Raw genomic sequence first — 24,770 nt, 5'->3', positions numbered from 1 at the left:
TGTGCTGCTGACCTCATATTGTTTTTCCAGCTGATTATGAACAAGTATGTTGTGCAATCCGATTTTAAAAAAATTGGAACTATTCCTTTAAATACTGGAGGCATTTTATCCAGTCAATGGCTCATTTTAATCGACTACATCTAAAGAAAATGTCATCAGGAGAAGAATTTAATTATCAAAGTAAACCAAAAGCACAAACTGCGATGAAATTCTACTCATCAAACTATTTAAATTAGAATCAATAAATGTTTGTTTGTTTAAAAACATTAAGGTTTGCTGATCTGCATACTAGTATCAGAAACTGATTTAACTCAAGAGGGAAAACCTGTCTCCTCTCTAATGTATCTCATCGAACCATCCCGGTGCCCTCTGACCTCCCCTTATTGCCTCGCTCTGTGCCCAGTTTGAAGATGATGGAGACATGGAAAGACATTTCCTCCCGGGTTTGATCTTGGTCCGTTTATGCTTGAAGTCTGGGACGGACTCGGGTTCCCCTCTGATTTAAGCTAAGCAAATAAATAACCAGCTCAGGGATTAGCTGGGATATCTGTAACCCGGGGGTGGTAGGGGTCAGTCTGTCTCGGGGCTAGAGAGCTGCGTCTCACTGTTTAATCTCTTTAAACGGTCAATACGCCTGTTCTCACTGCTCCTCAATGGACGGGGCTCAAACATGCCCTCCCACCGCCGGCAGGTGTCCTGTCTCTGCTCTATTCAAACTCCACGTCTCTCCTTCCAGGTGGAAAGGGACTCATGCTGTCCGCTGAAGCCTGCCTGGCAGACATGAGGGATGAAACAGGAGAGAAGACAGCGTGTAGAAAGGATTGGCATGTAGCAAATGAGTCCATCTGAGCAGCTAATTGAGGTGGTCAACCTGAAAGTCCTGTCCTGTGGTTAACTTGGTTATATTAAACAAAGAAAGCTGCTGATGGGAACATGAAACAGTGGATTATATCTCTTTAATCCTTACAGTTTTCTTGGCAGCAGGATAATATGTTAAATATTTTATGTTAATAAATGTCAGCTGCTTTTAGCTTCCATCAAACTACTTTATAGAGACCAGATCTAACAGTGGAGCTGATAATAAATCAAAAGATCAATGAAGATGTGATGCTGACTAGTATGAAGCAAAAACTAAAAACAAACAAAAAAAGAAAAAGATTTCTTATGTTTATCTTTATATCTCATGTCCTTTTTCCTTTGACAATGTATGGCTATTGTAAACTAAAGGTACAACATGTATTAATCACTTTGCACTGCCAGTGTGTGAACGGATTGTAACAGAACTTAAAGGCATGCTACCTGATGAAAAAGGTGAAAAAGTAACTCAGTAAATTAGAGTTACTTGTATCATTAACTGTAATATAATTACTGTTGTGGAAATTATAATCCCTTACACTACTTGTTACTGAGTAAAGTAATATTAAAGTAATATGTTACTTAGTAATGACTTACTTCCCAACACTGGTCAGGGCTACGGAGGTCAGGGTTTACCGATCTGGCTCAAACTGTTGACAAGATCCTTAATGAAGAACCAGAAACACAAAAGGCGGACTATGAAAAAATGAGACAAGAACAAAAATTTAGGAGTGAATGGAAGCAGGAGTTTAAATGGCTATAATCTGACACATCTAAGGATGTAATGTACTGCGGTGTGTGTCACCAGTTTCCTCAACTTTTTTCCCACGTAAGCCCACATTTGGGCCACCAAAAATGTGGCTGGGGCTTAGTGGCTCATGGGGCCACTGCTTAAAAATATCCCCATCCCTGATTGGGTCTTTTCTCTAAGTGCAGATTCACTAAATCATACACACTGGTCCTTTAACTAAAAACTTTGTAATGCTGGTGTAAATCAGGACATGTGTAGGCCTGTTCTGTTTTTGCAGTCAATGTGTAAATACGTGAAAGACCAAAGATCTTCAATAAAAAAAAGCAAAACGGTAAAACTGTAGGCAACAGAGGTGCTGTAAGTGGGAGAAGAGGGCTGCTAACAGTATCAAAGAGAGAAGTTTAATAAACAGTAACAGAGTTGATCTCTTTCTCTTGTCCGCCACCCCCTGCCTGCTCTCTCCTGGCGTCCCCTGCTCGGTCTGATTAGGGCTGAAGCGCCGCTGAAGGAGCAGAATTTGTGTAAAAACCCCAGAGAGTCGTTTCTGATGTGATCAGCCGGGAATCAGAGCTCCCCCTCCTCTGGCCCTCTCTCCACAGCCCAACGTAATCCCATTGAGGGAGAGAAAGAAGCAGTCAGAGGCCTGGGAAAACCTGGAGAGTCCTGGGGAGGAGAGGGGTGGGGGTCACCGGCCTCACCGTCCCAATTAGCACAGGGCACCTTAACGGCTGGAGACATGCCAACGCTGGCTAAGACTCTCTGCAGGCTCTGAACTGAAGCTGCTTATAAAAGACAACTGTTACATCTTCATTTGTTCTCATCAGCTCTCATTACTTTACACAGTTTGTCTTGGCGGTAGAGACTAAACATGTTTTTTGTTTATCTACACTCGGTATATGATGTTATGATTTTGCTGGCTTATACTGTATTTTTTTAGAGCTGAATGAATGTTTAATGGGGCAATTTTAATAACTTGGTTAATCTTTTAAAACATTTTTCTAGGAGAAAAGACAAAAAAGTTGCTTGTTTCAGCCTCTCAAATTGAGAATTTTCAGCTTTCCTTTGTCTTATATGACAGTATTTTAAACACATTTAGGATTAGAACTGTTGGTTGAACAAAACAAGACATTTGAAGATGTCACAGTTTCCAGACATAATAAATTATAGAATCTGACAGGTTAAAGGTCCAGTATATAAGATTTAGTGTGTTTTATCAGCAGAATATGGCAGAAATGTAATATAATATTCATAAGTATAGTCTATAGTGTAGTTTTCATTAGTGTATAATCACCTGCAAATATGAACTGTTAATTGTTGTTTCTTTACCTTAAAATGAGCCGTTTATATCTACATTGAGAGTCAGTCCTCTTCCATGGAGGCCGCCATGTTCCTACAGTAGCCCAGAACAGACAAAGCAAATGCTTGCTCTAGATACAGCCTTTTACATTTTTTGCATGTCTTGTGGCTACAATAGGTTCTCCTTGTTATTGTTTTAGTGTGAGAGACCCCTGGCAGCAGAAATGACATATTGTGTGTTTAACATAACTGTTAAAAACAGAGACTCACCAGATGTTGACCACAGGTCAGGCTGCAAGACCTCATATTCAGTGCAAATGCAAAAATGCTACAGATTGCGGACAATAAACCGCCTGGATGGAGATGTTTAGCAATATTTCAGTTAGAATCATAAAACATGTTGCTCACAAACTGTAATATTAAGATAAAGTACAAATACATCAAATATGAAACTGCAACTGTTTTGTCTGACCAACAGTGTAAAAAGAGGTTCAGTTATATAATGTATATATGACAAAAGAAGGCAACAAATATTAAAAAAACAAAACAAAAAACATATGTGTACTTATTGGTAAAATAACTAGCTTTTTCCAAAAGAAAGACATAATGAGGATGTGTTTAGGGTTGTGACTCACAAATATTTTGATTACCGATTAATCTGACAACTATTTTCATGGTTAATTGAATCAACATTAAGTCATTAAAGTGTCAAAAGAAATAGCGGAAAATTGTCAGTACAGTTTCCCAGAGCCCAAAGTGACATCTTCAAAGCTTCTTTTTTCCAACCAACAGTCCAAAACCCAAACGCTCTTCATTTACCACCATAAATTACAAAGAAAAGCAGCAAATCCTCACATTTAAGAAGCAAAAGTTTGACATTTTTACTTGAAAAAATGAGCGAAACAATTAAGTGATTATAAAAAATAGCTGGCAATTAATTTTTTCAACCAATTCCTTGAAACATGCCTTCAACATTTCACCACTGCCTGTTTCTTTCTGCTGCCTGAATTTAAATGCTGCTGGTCACATGACTGAGCTCAGACGTAATGCAGCTCTGAAGGTGTGAAAGTTCTCATGAGAGCAAAAACCTGCAGCTCCAATAGGAGGAGAGTCCACTTCATTTGACCAGCGCGGGGTTTAGGGTAGGCGATTGTAAAAAAAAAAAAAAAAAAAAAAAAATCCTCCTTTGCATTTTATTTGCAGAGTCGAGGGCCCCTCTACTCCATCTAATAGTCATTAGCTTTCATTACAAGCGTTTGAAGTAGAGTTTGTCCTTTGTGTCGCAGTGAAAGAGCCGCATTTGAGCCGCACAATGACTTCTGACACGGGCTGTGAGGAGAGCAGCTCGTCCTGAACTCAGGCGGTCATCAGCTGATGTTTGGAGAACAGACTCTTTCTCTCCGTCAGGAAATAACAGTTCCTGTTCAGAGAACAACGTGAGGCGAGTTAAAGAAGCTGGACTGAGCTGAACTGTGTCTCATCACGAATCAGCTGCTGCCCAAATAACGCTTAATTCATCAAACGAGTATGGAAGCCCAACTAAGCCAGTACAAAAAAAAGAAAAATATCGCCTCTGTAATTCATAATTATGAGATAAAAAGTGAAACCTATGAGATGAGAGAATGACATTGTGAAACTAAAATCATAATTATCAGTTAAAAAGTCAAAATTATGAAATAAAAAGTCCATGTTATACATTATAAGGTCTATATTATGACTTATAAAAGTCATAAAAGTCATAATTATGAAATAAAAAGTGAGATGAGACAAAAAAAAAGGTCATAATTAAGAGACAGACTCATAAGATAAAAAGCTGAAATTGAGTTAAAAAGTCATCATGATGAGATTAAAAAGCAGAATTAAAGTTAAAGAATTCAGTTAAAATTCGGAACCAAAACGTCAAAAATATAAAGTCAGAATTGTGAAAGAGAGTCATAATTATAAATTAAAAAGTCATAATTATAGAAGAAGAAGTTATAATTGTGAGACAGAGTCAAAATTATTAGATAAATAATCAGAATTGTGAGATAAAAAGTCATTATTATGTGATACAAAAACATAATTATGTGATGAAAACTGATTTTTTTAAATCTCAGTTTTCATATTTTATGATTCGACTATTTAATCACAAAATGATGACTGACTTTTTGGATTTTTTTTCTCTGTATTGGCGGAAATGGGCTTCCATAAAGGTTTTACACACAACCAATGAAATGGGGGCAAAATGTTCCCATGTCACTCACATGTGAATCTGTTGGACTGTTTGTTTGTGGCTTTAATTTTAAATCGCCTTTTAGATATAACAGCACATATGAAGCTAATTAGATGGAGATGAACACCTTCTCTTGATATGACGCCGTATTTTTTTCTCCAGGTCGTGTTAAGAGGGGGATGTTTGTTTATGCTGAGGAGAGGAGCCGCTGGAGGAGGAGGAGGGGCGGGGACTCGTACAGGTGTCTAAACGACCGCACTTGTCACGCAGGTGGCACTAAACGCAGCGACGTGCTACTTTTCCCGTCTCGTTATAATGGGGTGAATTTTTCCAAGTATTTAAGTGGAACAGATTAGCTGAACACACAACGCTAATGCGAAACAAAATGACCAATTAGTTTATTAATGAACGCAGTGAGGAGGTGAGAGGAGACCCTGAGAGGCTGCTGGACTCTCTGATGCTTTTAATCAACATCAAGGAGAGAAAAAACACCAAGAAAGAGAAAGCAGAATTATACCTAAGAGACAATCTATAAATAATTAAAGACCAAGGTCCCGCTGATCCCTGACAAATAATTTAAATCTCGTAAAATTTAGTCTAATCATATATTAGATTATATCAAAGATTTAATTTATTCAGATGGTGGCACTAACAGATGTAGGTGTGGTTTGGGAAGATGGGAGAACCTTTATGTTGATGTTAATATGTTGATTGTTTTGTGCTGTTGGATTATTTATTACTATTATTTATGTATTTATTTGTTAATTACTGTTTATTACATGGATTTGTTAAGTACTCGATTCTGACTGGTCAATTACGCATGTTAAGGTCTGTTATTTCTCTATAACAGACCATTGCTATGAAGAACCGCCCATTGCCATGGACACAGTTCTGATCATAGACTCTGGAGGAACAATAAAAACAGTAAAATCATTGTTAAATCACTAAAATAGATTTAAAATTATTATTTTGTGTCAAAGTAATTTTTTTTACATGCACTGTAACAAAATGCTGTAAGAAAACAGCCAAATTCTGACAGTAACATACTGTTTTCCATTAAAACGGTACTATACTGTAGAAAACAATGCATTCTGGGTAATATTTATGGGTGGTTTGCCGTTTTCCATAGAATACTGTAATATAATGTTAATAACGTTGCATTCTGAGAGTGATGTAGAAATTACCTTAAAGAGGCCACACAAATACAGAACACTACTGTATTTGTGTAGGAGGCGGGCAGAACAGTCGAAGCCAACAAACTTTCTTTTTGAGGATTATCTATTTGAATGATGCACTTCGTGAGAAAATCGAGGATCATCCATCTGAATCCTGAATCTACGGAAGCCTGTTTCCACCACTGAAAGAAAGAAATATCCTCAAGGTAAGTCATAATTATGAGATTTAAGAAAAGTCATAATTATGAGATAAGAAGTCAAAATTATGAGATAAAAAGTTGAAATTATGAGATTAAAAAGTCATAATTATGAGATAAGAAGTCATAATTATGAGATAAAAAGTTGAAATTATGAGATATTTTAACAACAGCAGCGGTTTGGCGTGAGAGCTCCTTCTCAGTTTCACAGAGATGGATTGTGAGTACATAGAGGACTACTTTAAACATGGATTTACAACAGATGAAATACTTACTTTGCTTGTAAATTTACATTGGATTGTACTAAGCAAACGCACCCTTGAACGGATTTTAAGCAAGAAGAGGCTCTGGCGTCAAAAGAATAAAACCGATGTGGCTGAAGTGGCAGCCTTCATTGAACAGCAACTGGAAACATCTGGTCAGTGTCATGGTTACAGATGGATGCACCAAAAATGTTGGTTAAATGGAATTTTGACTGACAGAGAAAGAGTTTGAATATTACTACAGTTACTGGATGGTGAAGGTGTTGATCTGAGGTCAAGAAACAGACTACGGAGGCATGTGTACCACGATGGCTACGACAAGCTTAAGCCATTTGGAACTGCAATCGGTGGATGCATTGACGGATTCTCCAGAAAGATGATATGGCTTGAAGCTTACAAAACAAACAATGATCTGAAGATCATCGCTGGCTACTTCATGGATGCTGTAATCACTGCTGGTGGGTGCACTGCAAGACTCAGACTTGATTTAGGAACAGAAAATGGCCACATGGCTGAAATGCAGCGTTTTTTGCATTTTTCTGAGAACCAAGCTGTGATAGACACTGTCACCTTTGGTCCAAGTACTGGAAACCAGCGCATTGAACAATGGTGGCTGATCCTACGAAGTGAGTATGTTCAGTTTTGGATAGACTTATTTGACAAACTGAGAGAAGATGGCTACTTCTCAGACAACGTCTTGGACAAATCCTTGATTCAGTTTTGCTTTCTTCATACAGGTAATGGACATATTACATTACAAGATGAAGAATTGCCCATTAATATTTTAGGAGCCACAAATGACCACGTGGGAAAAAAAAGTGTTTTAAGTAAAAAAAAAAAAAAAATGTAATTCAAATTTTAAAATCAATAATCAATAATATAAATTAATGAATGTTTGCAAGAGAAAAAAACTTGGATATTCATTGAAATTATAAAATTATAAATTTGTGAGAAAATTGTTTTTGTCCCTGCAGGTTTTGACTCACCCTTAGTTCTTGATATCACCTCATCCAAATAGCTGTTATATGCAAACATCAAACTGATTTGATATTTGGTATTAGGACCTACTAAGTTTTAATCAAAATGTTTCACAGTGACAAAAACAGTTTTTCTGAGTTTTTTTTTTTTCTTTTAAATTTTTACATTAATCTCAGAGAATTCCTGAGTTTTTCCCCACAAATTTATTTTTTCATAATCTCAGAGAATATCCGGATTTTCTGATTTTCTCTCAGTTTTTGAGCCTTGTCACTTTAATGTTAGAGAATTTCTGATTATTTATCTGTGTGTATTTATGATGTTAATTTGTGTATTTTTACATTGGTCTACCTAATGGCCCTAATACGCCATCATAGCTGAGAGTAGCTCTGCATCAAGAATTGTTCTGCATAATAAATGGCATGACATAATGATGTAAAATACCTTTTTATTTTTCGATTCTTCCACCACATTTTGAAAGCTGTGAAAATATAATTGTAACATTATATCCACTGTTCAAGGACTTCCCTTGTGACAAAGATGTGTTTGATATCTGTGTGGACTTGATGTCAGAATACAATCTGAAACTCACAAATGATGTGTATGTAGAGAGCTCATAAACAGTGAACTAGAGCTATAGATCATTAATTTTCTTCAGCTTGTATGACATTCTGAATTCTATGACATTTTCCAGTGTCCAGGACAATTTGAAATTTACACAGTGAGTGCAATTTTTGTTGAAATCTTATGTTTGTACCTGTGATGAATGCAAATATATTTGTAGCTCTTGTTGCACATCAAAGATGTTGGCCCATATTTGGCCAAATAAGTGACAAATTCCTCATGTATACCTACTGTCTGTGAAAATGTTCACTGTCTTATCCTTAGCGCATTTACATGCCTCAGTCAGGGCTCCAAGCTCTGCAGCTTGGGCTGAGTATTCAGGTAGGAGTGGCTTAGCAAATATTGTGTTGTATAATGTTGTGACCGCAAATCCTGCTCGATTTTTACCGGTCGCTGGGTGTCTTGAAGCTTAGCCGTCCACAAACAGTTCCAAGTCTGTGTTGGTGAATGGTGTTTCATGCAGGTCAGGCCTGGGGGAGCAAACTTCATTTATTACTGCAACACAGTCATGTGGCTGTCCATCATCTGCTGTGGGGAGAAAGGTAGCAGGCTTAAGAACAATTGTTTCACAGTAATGTTTGGCATGTCAAGCAAAACAGTATTATATCTGAGCCACCTAGCTGTCGAAAGGTGGGAGGTTTTTTGCTTAAGCAAAATCCTAAAGACTGTATGTGGGACTAATAATGTCAAGTCAGCATAACCCACAGCCACACCCTGCTACAGCCCTGAGACAAGTCGGAAGTCCAGCTGCTACAGGGTCAAGCTTAGAAGAGAACAACAACAAAATATTAGAGAATTTATAAAATTAAACATGACTCCTGTGACCTCCATCCAGATAGTCTGGAAGGCCTTTAAGGCCACACATGTAGGGGTTGGATCATAAGCTTTTCATCATATAAAAAGAAACACAAGGTTCGGAAGAAAACCGAGCTTTTATCCAGACTTAAAGATCTAGAGGTTTCTTTTTAGGGATACGCGCGATTAGTCGACTGTACGATTAAACGTCCCCACCCATGCTAGTCGGCACCAGAAATACTAGTCATTTAAAATATTTATCAATATTTCATTCTTGCACGATGCCAGTTATCTGTTGCCTAAGATTTCCGGGCTGCGGCACTGTCAGACAGCAGCCCCTCTCACCCTGATCGCCCTGGCAACCCCGGATATTTATCAGCAAAGTCGGACAGATGAATGTAGACTGTGACAGCAAACCAGCAAGCAGAACTGCTGCTGCTACTAGCACTGCTAACGTTAGCCACACTGTGTGTCAGGCTGACAGCTAACGTTAGCTCTGGGTCCTTTACCTGCAGACACTGTGACCCTCTTTGGTCTGAAAAGGTGAAGCGTTTATTGAGCTGTTGTCGTGTTTTGTACATTAATGTGTAAGGCTTGTATTGCACAGTGCAAAGTAGCGCGCGTTTCAGCAGCATTTAAAGTACGATTTGGCGATTGTTGACTGTGATTAACGGCTTCAAATGGCTCTTAATACACACACTATTTTTTTTCAGACAGTGTTTAACCTTTATAAATGAATACATTCTGCTAAATTTAACTGATTTCGGAGTGTTAGACTAGTCAACTAGTCCAAATTAAATTTTGCGTTTAATCAACAGGGAAATTAGTCACCAGGAACATTCCTAATGATGATAATTAATTATAAAATTAAATAAATAATTATAATAATTTAAAAAACACAATGTCAAGGTGCTTCAGTGTAAAACATAACCACTTACATATATGCATGGCATTTGCAGTATGTTTATTGTATTGGTTTTTGCAGACGTTAATGTAAAATAAACTATTTCCACATGAAGTTGTTTTGGAGACATCCTGTCATCTCCATATATTGCACAGATCCGTGCTTTCACTCCTTGAACTAGGAGATCTGTTTTCTCATTTTGAAAGTCTTTTCTTCTTCTTTCCACCTGGTAAACCTGCTGTCATACTGCCACAGCTTGTGCTGTTGGCGCACCTGCCTCTTAAATCTATTGCGCCTCGAACTTTCCACTTGCACCAGGGCAGTTTTGGTACTGTGGTTAACTCTAAAACCAGACTGGTAAACATCAAACAAATTATTATTTGACAGATACATATGTAATTGTGTGTAAACAACCTTCTCAAGAATTTTCCTGAAAAATAGAAGGTTTGATATTGGTCTGTAATTCTCAAAAACAAATGGATCAAAATGATTCTTTTTCAACAGTGGTGTTACAATAGCATGTCTGAGACATGAGGGGAAGATACCAGAATGTAGAGAGGCATTAACAATTTTAAGGGCATCCTCTACCAAACAACTAAAAACATTTTTTAATAACTTAGTAGGCATTGGGTCAAGAGCGCATGTTGCAGAACTAAGCTGCTGCAGCACATCTTGTTGCTCACTAGACTGAAGAAGATCCCGAATGTATGGAGAAGCAAGGTCATTCAAAACTTTATAAACAAGTAAAAGAACTTTATTTTACTTTTAATCAATTCTAAAAGCAAAGTGTTTTAAAAAGTGGAGTAATGTGATCATTTTTTTTCGTTTTGGTTAAAACTCTGGCCGCAGCATTTTGCACTAGCTGTAGTTTCTTTAATGACTTTTTGGGAAGACCGGTAAAAAGCGAATTGCACTAGTCTAAACGGCAAGATATAAAAGCATGGATGAGAATTTCTGCATCCAGCAACAACATAAACTGGTGAAAATGTTCTAGACATGGCGTACACTTAAAGGATGCAGATTTTTTTAGGCATCTAAAATATATGTTGCTGCTGACCCTGTCCACAGCAGAATATTCAGTGTTGCCAACTCCTCAGTAAGTAAAGTAGCTGTTGACTGTCCTAGAAGTCGCTAAATGATGCCTAATTCGCATAATTGGCAATTGCATGTAATTGTCTAGACCTACATTACATAAATCAATTTTGTCCTGAATTGTTAAATGTTAGAATAGCAAATTTAATCAAACTGCTAGCTCAAAATCCAACCCTCCTCCTTAATCCGGGCTTGGGACCGGCACAGTGACCCAAAAGAGACACTTTGGCAGAGTTACTTAGGATTTTTTTTTTTTTTAAGTTTTTTTTTTCTTGGTTTTATTTATTTATTTTTTTATTCTTTATTTTTTGTTTAGTTTTCTTAAGTTTGGTTTAGTTTCTAACCTTATGCTCCACTCAGGAGCCTACAATAGTTACAGTAAAACATGAACATTTTTTGCCATAACTATAACATTTTGGACCAAAAATTGGACCAAAAAGAGACGATATAAAAAACTGTCAATGGCAATGTGAGAAAATTATGGTAATGATTAATGAGGGAATAATTTGTGCGTTTATTTGCTTTAATGAATTATAAAGTCATTATGATCTGTAACGAAGGGCACTTCGTTACTGTGGACAGATGACTTTGGTCCTGCGAATATTGCACAATGTGGGTCAGAATTAATTGCACTTTCTAACAAACAATTAAACTATGCATAACTATAATGGCACTTGGCACTTTGTCAGCGATATTTGCACTATATTAGCGGAATTGGCACAGAATAATTTCATTTGCACGTTGCATATTTTGCACGTTTGGTAGCATATTTATTGCTCTACCTGTATTCCTTGTGTCCGCTCCAGGGTGCACGGCCAAAAGAGTCCCCCCCGGCTACAAGGGGCACATTAAACGTTCCGGGAGGGAACCAAGGAGGGAGATAAGGGGAGGGGGGTTTGGAAATGTATTGTATTTGTAAATATTTATTAATATTAATTATGCTTGGGTGTTTATTAATGGGGTAAACAGCATTCAATGGGATTTTGTATATATTTTGGGTTTTGACATTGTTTATATATGGTTTAGGTGCATTTGAACAGCAAAGGAATTTGGATAGCACCTGTTGATGGTATCTTCCAACCAGGTCTACCATGGACGCAGTATTTAAGGCGCCAGTTCCCATCTATCTGTGTTGCTGGTCAGACCTCACTTGGGTTGCTGTAATGCTGTTAGTGATGCTGTTAAATTTGTAAATAAACACCAGATGCTTGGTATCCTTGACCTCCTCTGTCATCTTTACTGCAAACGCCAGCCGCTAATGGTTATCCTAACATGATCATTCTGTGTAGATATATCTTTGGGTGGAACGTCGAGCAATCGGGATTAAAACCCCGCACACACGAGGACAACATGCAGACTATACTCGCAGTACTCGTTGCCCATGATGGTTGGGGTGGTTAGGATTTGGCATGAGGAGTGGACTTGGGTACACTGACCCAATCTCAACCCAATCATGTACCTAACAAACACAACCAATCATTATTAATGCAGAATGATTCAAATTATTTTGCTATTGATATATGGGTGGGAGGAAACCGTAGCATCACGGAGAAAACCCACACGCACATGAGGAGAACATGAGCTCTCCACACAGAAAGGTCTGGTCTGAACCAGGAACCCGTCTGTGAGGCGTCAGTGCTAACCACTGAGCCTACATGGCGTCCTTAAAGCTTTTTTATTTTTCTTCAACAGGATGGTGAAGGCATAACCTGACCTGAGCCATTCATGATTTTGCCATGCTGGCAGGGAAAAAATAGGTGTCCTGACATCCTCTGTCATCTTTACTGCAAACGCCAGCCGCTAATGGTTATCCTAACATGATCATACTGTGTAGATATGTCTTTGGGTGGAACGTCGAGCAATCGGGATTAAAACCCCGAACACACGAGGACAACATGCAGACTCTACTCGCAGTACTCGTTGCCCATGATGGTTGGGGTGGTTAGGATTTGGCATGAGGAGTGAGACTTGGGTACACTGACCCAATCTCAACCCAATCATGTACCTAACAAACACAACCAATCATTATTAATGCAGAATGATTCAAATTATTTTGCTATTGATATATGGGTGGGAGGAAACCGTAGCATCACGGAGAAAACCCACACGCACATGAGGAGAACATGAGCTCTCCACACAGAAAGGTCTGGTCTGAACCAGGAACCCGTCTGTGAGGCGTCAGTGCTAACCACTGAGCCTACATGGCGTCCTTAAAGCTTTTTTATTTTTCTTCGACAGGATGGTGAAGGCATAACCTGACCTGAGCCATTCATGATTTTGCCATGCTGGCAGGGAAAAAATAGGTGTCCTGACAGTGCTATTTGAGGAGTGAGATTACCTCAAATAGCACAGCGCTGTCCTAACCAACCCAACCAACAGTGGCAAGGAGAACTAACCACTGAGATTCAGTGAAGTGCAGGTCATGCCTTCATCATGCTGAGGAAAAAATGATGTCATGAAAAATGCAGACAAAGGGATGGGGAATGTCAGAGAAAGTAAGTCAAGCTGGTCTAGGCTGGATGTTTTTGAGCCTCTGCTGGATTGCATTTTAAATAGGTGAGAGGCGGACACGTGATAGCCTTGCAGTGCACTGCTGGGGTTTAGCGACGGTGGGTGGGGATGGGCGGGCATGCAGCTGTTTACTTGTCCCGATCACACTTAACTCTTGTCTCGTTGCATTCTTTACAGTGGAGTTGACATTATCTCTTTTGGAGATAGGCGGGAATCGAGTAAGTGATGGCTCTGCAGTGACCTGCTGGGGTTTGAAAATGTTGCTTACAGTGGGGAGGCAGGTCTGTCCCACCATCCTGGTCTGTCCATTGTTGAGCTTCACTATATTGCAACCCTGCAGCTGTTCACTATTTCCATTCACACTGGAAGTGGCATTCAATTTCCCTCTTGTTGCTTTATTTGCAGTGAAGCTCTCTTTAACTTTTTTGGAAGTTGGTGGGAATTTTTGGTGTTCCTGCTGAATCCCCCAATATTCATTGGAAGAAGGCTCATCTTCCTCTCCTTTTAGCTGCTCTTGGTTTGCACACTTTTCAGCTGCCTGACATCTGGCCTCCTGTGCAGATATTCTGTCTAACTCAAAGAGCATTTCTCTCTCTCTCTTCTCCTGCAGTTTCTGTATTGATTTCAGCAGTTTGTTTTCTTTAATTTGCACACTATTCTCAATTTCTATTCGTCTACGCTCCATTTTTGTCTTGAATTCCCTAACACGCGATGTTGTTTCTGATGGAAGCACACCCCTGACTGATTTTTGTAACTCCTCTGAAGTGACTTTCGACATAGGGACTCCTTGGGATTCTTGTTGAACATACTGCTGCAACTTGTTCTCTGTCTCCCAAGTCTCTCTGGCAAACCTACGTCTTTCATCAACTTCCTCCATTTTTAGCTGCTCTTGGCGTGCACGCTTTTCAGCTGCCATGGAGAGATTGTATTCATAGTGCTCCCAATCAGTTGCAGCCCTCTCCTGTCTTTCTTTCCTCCGCCGTTCAATTTCATCAACCTCTTTTTGAGAAGCATGTTTGATGAATCTCTGGCTATCTTTCACAAACTGATTGGTCTTCTCCTGGTTTATAGGTGTTATATGGCAATGAGGAATCTGTTTGGGGGTTTGGAGATTCATGAATCCTTCTGATTGATCAGTCTTTGTTTGAGAGGTCTTTTCATAATTTTCAAGCTGAGCTAATTGGAGTTCTGTTCTTGCCTGACATCTGCCCTCTTGTGCATGTTTTCTGTCTAACTCAAAGAGCATTTCTCTCTCTCTCTTCTCCTGCAGTTTCTGTATTGATTTCAGACGTTTGTTTTCTTTAGCTTGCACCCTATTCTCAATTTCTATTCGTCTACGTTCCATTTTTGTCTTGAATTCCCTAACACGCGATGTTATTTCTGATGGAAGCACACCCCTGACTGATTTTTGTAACTCCTCTGAAGTGACTTTCGACACAGGGACTCCTTGGGATTCTTGTTGAACATACTGCTGAAACTTGTTCTCTGTCTCCCAAGTCTCTTTGGCAAACCTACGTCTTTGATCAACTTCCTCCATTTTTAGCTGCTCTTGGCGTGCACGCTTTTCAGCTGCCATGGAGAGATTGTATTCATAGTGCTCCCAATCAGTTGCAGCCCTCTCCTGTCTTTCTTTCCTCTGCCGTTCAATTTCATCAACCTCTTTTTGAGAAGCATGTTTGATGAATCTCTGGCTATCTTTCACAAACTGATTGGTCTTCTCCTGGTTTATAGGTGTTATATGGCAATGAGGAATCTGTTTGGGGGTTTGGAGATACATGAATCTTTCTGATTGATCAGTCTTTGTTTGAGAGGTCTTTTCATAATTTTCAAGCTGAGCTAATTGGAGTTCTGTTCTTGCCTGACATCTGCCCTCTTGTGCATGTTTTCTGTCTAACTCAAAGAGCATTTCTCTCTCTCTCTTCTCCTGCAGTCTCTCTACTGATTTCAGACGTTTGTTTTCTTTAGCTTGCACGATATTCTCAATTTCTATTCGTCTACGTTCCATTTTTGTCTTGAATTCCCTAACACGCGATGTTATTTCTGATGGAAGCACACCCCTGACTAACATTTTTAACTCCTCTGAAGTGACTTTCGACACAGGGACTCCTTGGGATTCTTGTTGAACATACTGCTGCAACTTGTTCTCTGTCTCCCAAGTCTCTCTGGCAAACCTACGTCTTTCATCAACTTCCTCCATTTTTAGCTGCTCTTGGCGTGCACGCTTTTCAGCTGCCATGGAGAGATTGTATTCATAGTGCTCCCAATCAGTTGCAGCCCTCTCCTGTCTTTCTTTCCTCTGCCGCTCAATTTCATCAACCTCTTTTTGAGAAGCATGTTTGATGAATCTCTGGCTATCTTTCACAAACTGATTGGTCTTCTCCTGGTTTATAGGTGTTATATGGCAATGAGGAATCTGTTTGGGGGTTTGGAGATTCATGAATCTTTCTGATTGATCAGTCTCTGTTTGTGAGATCTTTTCATAATTTTGCTTTTCTTTAATTTGTAAATTATTCTCAATATGTAATCGTCTATGCTCCATTTTTGTGTTGAGTGCCCTAACACGCTCCGGTATATCTGATGGAAGCATACCAATCTTGAAATTTTTTAACTTTCCTGAAATGTCTTTTGGCATCATCGCGGTTTTGTCCTGTTGGGTCAACATTTCTGACTGTGTTTTGATTAAGCTGTCGTGACTTGTATGGTCTTAATACTCAGTATGAAAGTGTTTGATGACATCATCAAAGTAGAACATTTCAAAGGCATTTTTTTTTTCGAACCTCTTTAAACTTTATCAACAAAACTTTATTAATATATACATTTACGGGTTGGATGGACATACAGCATTCAAGGGGCTTCTAACTGAAATCATTCAAAAAAAATGGCACACTTTGTTGTGAGCATGTGCAGACAGAATGAAGTAGGATTTAATGACACAGTAAAATCAATTAAATAAGCCAGACCAGAATAATTTTTTATTGAAATTGTTTTGTTAATAAAGTTTAAAATGAGCTTAAAAGAAAGGCTGTAGAATGTGATGATGTCATCATAATGACATCATCACATTCCACAGCCCTTGAACTATTCAAAACCTATTTTTTTTAACTTATTTTAAACTTTATCAACAAAACTTTATCAACAAAACTTATTCAATATATATATTACACTATTATTCATTTTTGTTAATATTACCATATATATTTATATAACATAAGTTTTACACTACTACTTATATTTTAAGTCATCAGTTTTTCATTTGGAATTCACAGCACAGCAAATACTCTCAGGTATGTGTAAATTCTTCACAAAAATGACGTCTTCAATGCTGTACAATACACACACACACATTACATGCACACATCATGATAAGCAGAAATTCTCCCACCCCCCCCACCCATGATAACATTCAAAGGGTACATAACCCACCCACAAAAGGAAGATAGGTAAATAAATAGAACAAGTATACAAATCCTAAAAAAATAATAATTAGAATAATAAATAAATAAATAAAAAGAAAAAAGATAATAAGGATAAAAAACAACAAATAAGTTGTATGGGGCCTCCTCCTGGTTTATAGATGTTAATGTTTATATTGTATTTTTAACTCCATTTAGTATTGATTACCCTCCGTTAAAATAGGAGGAGCAAACTGTTTTGAGTTTGTTTGTTTGTTTATTTATTTATTTTTTTCTTAGAGCTGCAGTGAATACTGGATAGGCTGTTAACTGACCAAAAACAATAGGGGTCTGCAGCGAGCAATACTGCTTGTACTCCTAAAAATAATTCTTTTTGTTTCAATATGCTCCTCACACAGAGGACGATGCTCTGAGGGGTGAACTACGAAGCGAGATTAATGGGTTAGCGAGCTATGTTGAGTCTAAACCCAGGATTTTCAGTGTCACAAAGGTGGCTCTCTTTTAACCTGGTTAGATCACCATGGTAACTGATGCTAAACTCATAACCTGGTCAGGAGCAGGTTATGTTCAGAGTTTCAGATTAAATTGTCTGTAAAAAGCGCCGTTCTTTAACTAATTATTGTCCTAACAAGGTTGTTTATGAGTGATATAGCTTTTAAACTGAGGGAAGACATTAAAAATGAAAAGTTGCTGAGCTGTATGTTCGTAATATCACCGAACGAATCCGTATAATGTAAAAATGAAACATAATGTAATGTAACAGCAGCACAAACTGAATGCGTCGTGCTGTCATGGTAAACTCTGTTTGGTGATGCAGAGTCAGAGTTTGTTCCAGATAATATTCACACTTTAAATTTATATCGTATATAAAACACATACTAAAATAATGATGAAGCAACTACAGACACTTTGAATACTTTTTACTGTTATCCGTTTTGTCTTGGTGATATTGCAGCTCAGATCACTGATTAGAAAATTCATCATCATTTATCAGGGACAATCTTAAATCAGTTAAACTCATTTTACGTCGGTTTGGCCAAAAACTACTGTGATCTCCACGTCTCTGTCATCATAGGACAGTGTCAGACAGACTTCCTCATGTTTAAATCTGCTGTATGGAGTTTTATTGTTTAATGTGCAGTTTTCATGTTAGAATAAACAGCAGCATTAAGACCGCATTTAGTCGATCAGTAATTTTCTGACAGCAAACTTCTTCTCCTGCTTTATTTGCAGCAACAATGCTGCTTTTTGCCGTAATGTACTTTGTATATTTTCCATAGCTCATAATTATAACAACTTTTACTTTAGTATTTTTCTAACAGTACTTGTATTACTTGTAACTGAGTAATATTTTAGTAATGTAACAGTTGTGATTGAAATTCCCATTTCTCATGTAATCCTGTATCTGCATATTGTAAGTACCCAAAGACAGGACATACTTGTGTGACTCACAAAATAACATGAAATAGAACAAGCCAGAAATGTCCTGTATCTTTATGTGATAACAATATGCAACTCACCCTTTCCTGATCTTGCATTTATCTGTGTGTATCTCTGTTCTGGGCTCATTCTGCCCAGCTCAGCCCATCTGTAGATACCTGAGTAAACCTTACAGACAGACAAGTTTCTGACTCAAAGTAGAACAAATAGATATTTGAGGCAGACTGGAAGGCATATACATGCTGGTTAGGGAGAGAAAACAGTAGGTAGGGTCAGATCCACTAATCTCTACGTCTCAGTCTCTCAAACTATATCCTGATCTGGAGTCGGCTCCACCCAGGAGACAGCCTCAGCCAGCACTCCAACTACCCAGCTAGGATGTGCAGCCACTCAACCCAGACCTTAGCAGCATAGAGGGGTGGCAGGAGACGCAAGCGACCGAGCGTCCACCATATGTGCCCCCAAGCCAGACTTGTAAAGGCACCTCCGCCAGACCATCACAAGACACTGTGATGGCACCAATGATTGAGGTGGCCGCAGGAGATGGTCATGCCCAGCTGATCTACAGGCCATGAACATATGGCCACATGAAAGATGCTGCTACTCACCTCCCTCTGATCCAGAATGGGGGGACAGAGTATGCAGCACAGCTCAAGGTCTTCTGCCAACTCAAATGACAACCAACTGGACCAAGGTGGCTGGAGCAAACAACCAGAGACTCATAAACCTGGCTTGGGACAATGTCCAGTACAAACAGACAATAACTGAACTCTGAACACACTGGCTGAGATGAGAGACCAACCCCCACATCAGACATGTGAGAGCACTAACACACACACAACCACCATGTGATGTAAAGCTAGTCACTCAGCAGGCCATTAAACATCTTGAGTCTACACAGAAAACAGTTGGAAAAAAAAAACGTTGATTGATTGATTGATTGATTGTTGAACTTAATGTAAGACACTCGCACGAGGCATACAAACAAATGCCAACACTAACACTTACCACGCACAAGACATCACTTTTCTGGTAGACTCAGGAGCCACTGAATCACTCATCAGACATCAAGAGTTTAAGCCTACCCCTAAGATGAGTTTAAGCATCTGATTGGCTGAAGTGAAAGTGATCTTCATGTTTATTGGCTGTTTCCTAAACTTATCTTAAACTTAAACTTAGGATTCATGAATCTCCAGGGCCAACTAGGCGACTTTCTCGCTAAATCTAGTGACTTTCCAAATCCTCTTGGCGACTTTTTTTTGTCATCATTGAAATGGAGTCAAAAATTATCACAATTGCATTTGTATTTTTTTTTTGTTTTCAAATAAATAATTCCTAAATATTCAGAAGGGCCACAAACCTGATGAAGTCATGAAAAAGTTAAGCTTAGTTAATCATGATTACAACACACTTATTCCTATGATTGGTCAGTTTTTTGGCACATCACTTTAGTTGCAGACCTGCCACTGAAGAAGACATTAACATCATTAATAACGAAGAATTCATGATAATTGAACAGTTGTTGCATTAAATGACACTTGACATACAGTATATGAATAACATTTTGCTCTTTTATATATTTATACACACCTGAACAAAATCTTAAGACCGGAGGAAAAATTACAAGTATTCTCATTTTGTGCTGGTGGATCGTAACCAGGTTGTAAGTGGAGCTTCAAAATGCAAAAAGAAGAAACAGGAGCAAGAGACAAAAAATAGAAAGTAGGCAATTTACTGAAAACTGCATTTACACTCAAACAGGCTGTTCATCAGCTGATCAAAAGTTTAAGACCATAGCCTTAAAAAGTCAAAATCTGCGCAAAAAATTTGGCCTTCATGTAATTTTCTTTCAGGCATTCATACTGTCATGACCTCTTGATGGCAAAGGCAAAAAATCTTTCTGCCTTTTAATGTAGCAGGACTGTTGAGCTGCACAAGAAAGGCCTCTTGCAACGTGCCATTGCAGCCGAGGTTTGACACAGTAAGACAGTCATTTTAAATTTCTCAAATGATCCTGAGGGTTGTGGGACAAAAAATCGAGAGGTAGACCCAAAAAAACATTCACCTGTGCTGAGCCGGTGGATCCAACAGGCTGTCCATGAAGACACAGGCCAACTCTCAGCCCAAATTAAGGCCCTTATGCTGACTGCAGCCCAATAACCATAAGATGCCATCTGAGACAGAAGGGCTTAAAGAATAATAAATGTCTTCAAAGGCCACGTCTATTCTCACACCACAAACTTGCCCGTTTGGAGTTTGCAAGGGAGCACAAAACATGGAACACTGAAAGGTGGAAAAAAGTTTTATTCTCTGACAAGAGAAACCTCAGTGAACTATGGGGACTCTGACTAATGATTTGAGTCCATCAGGGGGCAGCCCTAACATTTTCATAGAGTAATTAAGTATTATACCACTGCATAAATGTAAAAGTCATAGTAAAAGAGGTAAAATTTCCTTAAAACACCATTAAGCATTTTTTTTAATTGAAATTACACTTTAATTTAAAAGGTTGCTGAAAATGTCATAGACAAAGTTCACAACAATGTGGTCAATATACTGATTAACTTAGCAGCAAATAAAAGATAAAAATATAAAAAGAGTTGGTGAGAGCCATAATGAATCCAGGCTAATCTTGTCTTAGTCAGCTGGATATATAAGTAGGATATTATTTGCACAGAACAGCCATTCATGGTGGTGGATGTGCATTTGCTAATTTGCAATACAATGCAACGTTTTCTATGAATCAATCTTCATCTAATTTTAAATGTAATTGCAGTACATATATGGTACATATCAACTGTACTACATAGTAAACTGATCAAATTAAAACATTTTATTATATGTTAGTTTTTACTAATACTACTAAAGTATTGTATCAAAATTAGAAATTCCAGTATTGTGACACTACCATGAAATAAGCCTTTATTTATCTGCTAAGGTATGATTATAGTATGTTAATACCTTATAGCATACGACATACCTTTCAAAAGGGGCACGGGTCCATTGGAGGACATACCAGTGAGCCAAGTCTCTTTCTTGTTTTCCAGTGTTATTTGTACATTGTGACCTGCAGGACTGATCAAGCTGGCTGCCTGTGCAACTGTATCTTGCAGTTATGATTCAGTCTCAGCCTGTAAGATCTAAAAATAACAAGCTAACATTAAAATATGAAGGTAGTAAATATTTATTGATTCTGTTATTTCAAATGAAGATGTATAGCTGTTAGTTTAATTGTTAAACTTGTTGGTTCATAAGAGCATGCAAAATTAATAATTAGTGTCTAAGTATGATTGAATCAAATGAAAATATGTTCACCGACTGCACCTGTGATCTTGTTTCTTCATCAGCAATATGTTCTAGTTCGACCTTTACATTGTCTGGACCCTTTTGAAGACACTCATACATGAGTTCTGACAGAACACACGGACTCTGTCCTCCATGGGCAGTCGACATTGCCATGATCTGGCCAGCATAGAAGTATCCGTTGTCTTTCATCGCTGTTATCAAATGAAATCAAACATCACATGTCAGATGACTAAATCAAAATATTGTTCGTCACATTGCCACCTATCTGTGAGATTAGAGAACTCATGTTCATTTTAACCATAGTATTGATTGCTAATTTTCTCAAAAAAATATTTTTAGAAAAAGAAAGAAAGAAAACAAATTCTCACATTTCCTCACAAATAATTTCAGGTACAAAGTATTGGTCCAAAATAAATACAATGGTGGCCTCTTAGAACAATATGAGTACATTAAATCATCAGTACCTTTGGAGTTGCATGTGAGGACTTTAGCATTAGGTGGGCCCTCAAAGATGCCAATTTTGTCTTTGATTTCATGTAGACAGTGCCTGAAAAATTCCTGGGAAGGTCCTCCATTGTCCACAGCACCCTCAGACAAGCCATAGTCATCAGTGAATTTAACATCTCCTTCTTCTCGGGTGAAAAGTTGGATCTGCCCATGGCTCTGGATGCTCCATCCCACACATTTCTTCTTATGCTATTGAAGCGTACAGTGCTGTCATCATTTATTCTGAAAGTGATCTGCTCCATTATTTTCTCCAACGTCATCTTTAAGTCACTGAAACAATGATAAGCAAAACAAATACAGCTTAGCTAGTGTCATTCATTCATTCATTCATTGTCTGTAACCGCTTATCCTTGATGGGTCGTGGGGGCTGGAGCCTATCCCAGCTGATATTGGCAAGTTCCCAGTTCATCGCAGGGCTTTAGTTAGTGTCATTGGTAATAATTCTACCCACTGAACTACAATGTAATATCCACAAGATTGTAAGTAATATTTACTCAAAATACTTTTCATAAAAACTTTCAATAATAATGGTGTCAGACTCAAAAATAACAATAGAAAGGAGCAGTTTTACTTTTTTTTTTTTACTTTTTCAGGCTGGGGTTGGCACTGTATTGTGGGAGTCACTGGGCAAAAGTTCCATAATAACCTTTTAAGGGATAGGTCAGATTATTTGAAGTGGACCTGTATAAGGTACTCATCAATAGTCAGTGTATTACCTACAGTAGAGCTGGTCCTGACCTCCCTGGGGCCCAAGGCAAAATTCTGCGAAGGGGCCCTCCTAACTGACCCATGAGCCACATAAACCATTTACAATTACCACACAATCACACCTGAAACCCCAGTGCTCCGACTACAACCCTCCCTCCTTAAACCAGCTCCCTCCATCTGTCGGCCTATCTATACGGAACAGAATGAGGTATAAACAAAAAATAATTATTGAATAGAATATGTGGTATAGAAGATCAATGCATATTAACACATAGAAAATAGAAAATGTAGAAAATAATAAAATATAAATCAGAACTTTGGCTCTGCTGTCTGGTAATTAGTCAGTGAATTGACTTTTAAAGGCATAATATGCAACAATATCAGATAAGGGGGAAAAAAATCAGAATTGTGCATACATTTTGATATGACTGACCTATTTAGGCTGCAGCTTGCTGCTTCATTTTGCTGCTATTTTATACAACATAAGTTATTGGTTACATTAAAGGTTACATGGTTAAATTACTTCAACTGGCTGGGCTGGGTCCAGGACTGTTTTTTTAGTCCCAGTTCATCCCTGCATACTATTATTTTTCTATCCTTACACAAACTGTGACTGATAACATGAACTAGCTTGCAGCACTCTCATGTGGTCCTCTTAACTTGCCATGCCGTGACTGGACAGTACTTTTTATTATTATTTTGTAGGTGACACTAATTTCTCAATAGTTAAAATAAGTTAGTTGGTTTGTGGCTAGAAGCATTATTTTGCTTTTCTTTTAAGGATTTTTCCTTTTTTTCTGTACATTTTTACATGAATGGGAAATATTAGTTGTAACATTAAAAGACTAACTTTTTCAGAGCAAGTTAAAGCATAATGTTGAGTCATAAGTTTAAAGAATATTGAAAGTGACACTGACTTTGTGACCGAAATTTCTCTTTGGCTTCATGCTTTTTGTTTCATGGGCCTGTATCAGTCAGTGCTTAGAAGGCAGTTGGCAGTCAGTCCACTTGATATTCTCCTGTCGAAGCCATTTTTTTTAAATCAGCATTGATGCTGTTGAGTCATGATATGACATAATGAGCTGAAACGTTTTTGTATTACCAATTTTTATTGTCGTTGGATGTGTTATCAAAACGTTCCCATGCCAGATCTGTGCTACTGGATGTGCCACTGTATTGACATATGTAAGCACATGAGAATTCATAGGAATATTCCAAACTTTTCAAGTGTGCCTTGCCTGACTGCATTCCAAAATTTTGCAGCATTTAAATCCCATGTTTACAGACATCATAAAGTCAGTCAACTTGTTGGGCCAAGGTTATGTGGTGCAACTGAGCTAATGTTGACTTTTGTAGTGTCACTTGTGAAAATTTGACAAGTTTTTTCTCTCATCTGAAAATGCATATTAAAGAGGGGAAAACTGTTGCTTGTCCATTTAGACAATGTGAGAAGCAGTTTGGAGTGGTATCAACATCCACGTCACATATGTCTAGAAAACACAGAAACCGTTCTGAGGCTGGCCTGGTTGACTCTGTCGTCACGGCATCAGTTGTAAAGCCAAGTACTTCACATGACAGCAATGAAAGGGACCAGCAGTTTGATATGGGCCTCAGTGCTTCCAGTGATGTAAGTAGTGAACAATCAGATGTCTGTCCAGAAAATGTACTAAATCTACTGTAAAGTCTACTTCCAGTGATCACTTTACATTATTTTCCATTATGTCTGGCTCTGGCGTAACTGTTGCC

At 38.3% G+C, this 24,770-nt stretch overlaps 1 pseudogene; it reads right to left on the bottom strand.

The window, feature by feature from the left end:
- Positions 1–707: 707 nt before the first annotated feature.
- LOC146311194 (G2/M phase-specific E3 ubiquitin-protein ligase-like) lies at positions 708–22,797 on the bottom strand (annotated as a pseudogene).
- Between the last annotated feature and the right edge of the window lie 1,973 nt (positions 22,798–24,770).

This window comes from Lutjanus erythropterus, chromosome 18 (assembly GCF_056507025.1).
Source record: "Lutjanus erythropterus isolate fLutEry1 chromosome 18, fLutEry1.hap2, whole genome shotgun sequence".
Taxonomy (NCBI): domain Eukaryota; kingdom Metazoa; phylum Chordata; class Actinopteri; order Lutjaniformes; family Lutjanidae; genus Lutjanus; species Lutjanus erythropterus.
This window is presented reverse-complemented; position numbering and strand designations above follow the sequence as displayed.